The sequence below is a fragment of the Pinus tabuliformis genome, chromosome 5_1 (genome assembly GCF_031772625.1).
Source record: "Pinus tabuliformis cultivar Carrire ecotype Pingquan chromosome 5_1, CPIR1, whole genome shotgun sequence".
Taxonomy (NCBI): domain Eukaryota; kingdom Viridiplantae; phylum Streptophyta; class Pinopsida; order Pinales; family Pinaceae; genus Pinus; species Pinus tabuliformis.
Window position 1 is genome coordinate 925,031,359 of NC_142305.1, and position 4,283 is coordinate 925,035,641.

Genomic DNA, 4,283 nt, shown 5'->3' on the forward strand with positions numbered 1-4,283 from the left:
TTCATACAAAGGGTTGTCAATTGTTAACTAGTTAGTGTTGTTGTTAGTGTTAGTATTAGTTGCTAGTTGGAGGTCCAAGTTCCATCCATGTGGTTTGTAAATTAAGGAGAGAGAATTATTGTAATATCTTGTAACTTCATCTTTATGAAATACATACTGCCACTTTTATCTCCAAGATGTGATTGTTTGTTTAATGTGCTTGCTGAGGAATGGAGAGCCCCCATCAACCACAATTTGCACATCTTTGTACATATTGGTAGCATAGTATAGTTTTGTTATTTCATTTATTTTCATTCAAGTGTGCTTTTAATTTCGGAAAGTGTGATTTCATTTCAATAAGTATGATTTACTTTCCAGCAGGTATGATTTCAATTATGCAAGTGTGCTGTGATTTCAATTATGAAAGTGTTGCGTGATTTCATTTATGCAAGTGTGGTGTGATTTCAATTCTGAAAATGTGATTTCAATTTCAAGCATGTGTGATTTCAATTTCTTTATATTTTGTTTGGTTTGATTCGAATTAGATTGATTTAATTTGTTTTGTAATTAGTTTTAATTGTATTAGATTAGTCTACTATGAAAGATAACCACCTAGTACATATAGTACAAGTATACCTCGTCAGTTTATGAAACCCCGGGTTAATAAATTAAATGACAGGGCTTTAACTTACAATTAAATCACCCAACATTTTGGTGCCGTTGTCGGCGAAGTTTACATAGGTGTTTATTTTGAAGTTTAGACAACTCATTATAGTTGCATTCATTTTTAGATGCATGGTTAAAACCATGTTAAAATCATTTTTCATTTTAGATTTTAATAATTTTTCAAGACTTCATACTAATTTGTGTGCACGACAGGAATTATCAACGAGTTAGAGTAATTCACAAACAATTAAGGAGTTTGAATAATGTCCTTCCACGAACTCTCTCGAATCCTAGCAACAATTGGGATATCTGCTTCTCAGGAAGAGTATACTTTAACTACATTCATAAAGTTATTTGTCTCTCCACCTCCACAAGAAGATCTTTTAGTTCCTCTTGTCAATTTGTTGAAGACACTGAAGAATCATGCAATACTATTGATGGGGAGAAACTACTAGAATTTGAGGAATGCATAATAAAAAAGGATATTCAAAGTGATTTAAACCAAGAAAGAAATCAGTAATTTCATGCCCTTCTTGAAATATGGTTCCTATCAAGTATCAAGTCATGCCACTCTTCCATTCTTCCTTACTTCTTAATTGCATTATCAAAACAATTGGTTTTTCATGATTTGATGTATTTTAATGCATATTTTTCAAAAGTAAGCATGAATATATTTTTACTACTTTTACACACACGGTTACACTGGAAATATGCATACACTTGAAACAAATTTTCTATTTCCATTAGAGTAGAGTAGGATAGAATCAATGAATAAAAACCAAGTTCGGTAATGTGTTTTTTTTTTAAGTTTTTAAGTTAGATTTCATTTTATTTATAATTTTGTTTTTTGTGGTGCACTAAGAGCCACCCATCTCACTAATCAATTGTAGGAAGATTTAGAAAGAGAAGAAATATTTGTGAAGAAGGAGAATAAATAAGAGTTTTGAGAGCCACAATCTGAATTTAGAGATCAAATCCTTTCACTTTGGCCTTTTAATTTCACATTCCAAATGAATAAAGACATTCAATATTGTTGATTATGTTGTCTTCTTGCTCTTTGTGACCTGGAAGATCAAAAAAGACAATTGAACAAATTTAGTTTTAAAATTTTGCAATAAAAATTGGATAAGAGATCTAAATTCATAATAAAAAGTATAATTACAGGATTTTAGAAAGCTCAAACAACAAAACTAATGCCTCCAATGGATCCATCACTGTCGAAAACCCCTGTTTTGACTCTTTTTGCACCTCATTTGGCCAAAAATTGAGAAATATATCATTGTTTTAAGTTTTTGCCCAATTTTGTTGTTAATAAGCCTACAATTCAACCCAAACTCGGCTTGTGCGCCCAAAAAATGGGAACGGCACGCAGATCTTCCATTCTTGACCGGTAGTCAAAATCGTAGGACAGTTAAAACAACCACAGGTCCTCCATGCCTATGGTCATATGGAGGGTCATACGGCCAGGGGCTAGGGCTTAGCCCCAGCCCCTTTCTCCAAATGCGCGTGTATTGACATTTAAAAACATATTTCAGAGCTTTATTTAACAAGTAATGCGTTAGCTAGATTGGTTAAGGAATTTTTTTGATGGCATGAGGTTGTGGGTTCAAGTCTGGTGGAGGTGGTTTGACCCTACACAAAATTTTGGCCACCACGAGGATGCCACATGGCAACCATTGGTTGGTCCACTTGACACTCACTCATTGGGCCACCACACAAAACCGTAACCAATGAAAAATTAACACATGTCAACCAGTAAATAGTTCCACGTGTCAATCACTCATTGGCCAATTAAAGACCAGTCAAATAGTGCCAAGTGTCATGACCCAATCGGCATACGGATTGCTGACTGGGCATCCCCACAACTCAAATATTCATTTTTTTATTATTTTACAAAACAATCAAAATGCGATTTCAAGAGCATACGAAGTCATATTTCAGTGAAACGAAGTGTGTTGGATTTAGAGAAACAATATCTACACTTTGGCGTTGGTTTTAAGTTAATCCAATAATTTTTAATTTTGAGCATTTTCTTGATCCACGAGATCATGGACAAGGGTGGAGCGCTAGAGAAAAAGGGAAAACGCAATTACAAACTTAGACTTTCATAAACCTGCAAATATTTAAAAATCTAACTGCAATAATTGAAAAAATACCATTTGATTCTAATTGCAAGTTGTAAAGCCGCCATTTTTGGTGGTGGAATGAAGTCGATCTGACGGTCGATTTGTGAGATATCGACTGCCCTAGTTTTGATGATGAAGCCGCTAATGTTGATGTTGCTAATCTATGGTTTGCTACTGTTGATATAAATCATATTTATTGTACTATTTTTCTCTGCTGAACTATTGAAGATAAAAGAATATTTGATCAAAGGGTTTCCCCACACATTGTGGGGTTTGTCCCTGGCTAGCCGCCACATCTTGTGTCTCTTATCTTGGCTTGTTTTTTGTTGATCGTTTAATGTTCTATCTGCACTTTACTTATGCACATGTGATTGTTAATCTATGAATAATAATAAGAAAGAAAAGTAAATTGCTCTAAGCATAGAACATACCATAACTTTACAATAACCTTACATTAAGTAATTATTTTCATAATTACATGGGTTTATCATTATTATTTTCCAAGTCATTGATTTTAAGAAGTGAATTTGTGATTAAATATTAGGTATTTTCATATATATCTAAAAGTGTTATGACTTTTTTGATATTGTAGGCCTACTTGGAGATTCTGGAAGGGTCCTACTTGACCACCCAACCACAAATTCGAATTTCAAATTCCAACTCATGAAGATTTGTGAAATAATTGTAGAATATGTGGATCATTAATTATGCACATCCAAAAGAAAAGAATCATGTATGAGAGGATTTTGAGAGGATTTGTGTCTTACATTTTTAGGAGATTGGTTGTAACCACAAGAGATAAATGTGGATTTAGGAGAGATCTAAGGATCTATATTTATTGCATAGTGATCTTTAACTTTTTGTATAAATAGGAGTGCACCCTTCATACAAAAGGTTGTTAGTTGTTAGTTATCAGTTGTCAATTGTTAACTAGTTAGTGTTGTTGTTAGTGTTAGTTGCTAGTTGGAGGTTCCAAGTTCCATCCATGTGGTTTGTAAAGTGAGGAGAGATAATTCTTGTAATATCTTGTAACTTCATCTTTATGAAATACATACTGCCACTTTGATCTCCAAGATGTGATAGTTTGTTTAGTGTGCTTGTTGAGGAATGGAGGGCCCCCATCAACCACAGTTTGCACATCTTTGTACATATTGGTAACATAGTCTAGTTTTGTTATTTAATTTCTTTTAATGCAAGTGTGGTTTTACTTCGAGCAAGTGTGATTTCATTTCAGTAAGTATGATTTACTTTCCAATGGGTGTGATTTCAATTATGCAAGTGTGGTATGATTTCAATTATGCAAGTGTGGCATGATTTCATTTATGCAAGTATGATGTGATTTCAATTCTGCAAGTGTGATTTCAATTTCAAGCATGTGTGATTTCCTTTATGCAAGTGTGATTTCAATTTCTTTATATTTGGTTTGGTTTGATTCGAATTAGATTGATTTAATTTGTTTTGTAATTAGTTTTAATTGCATTAGATTAATCTAATCTGAAATATAACCACCTA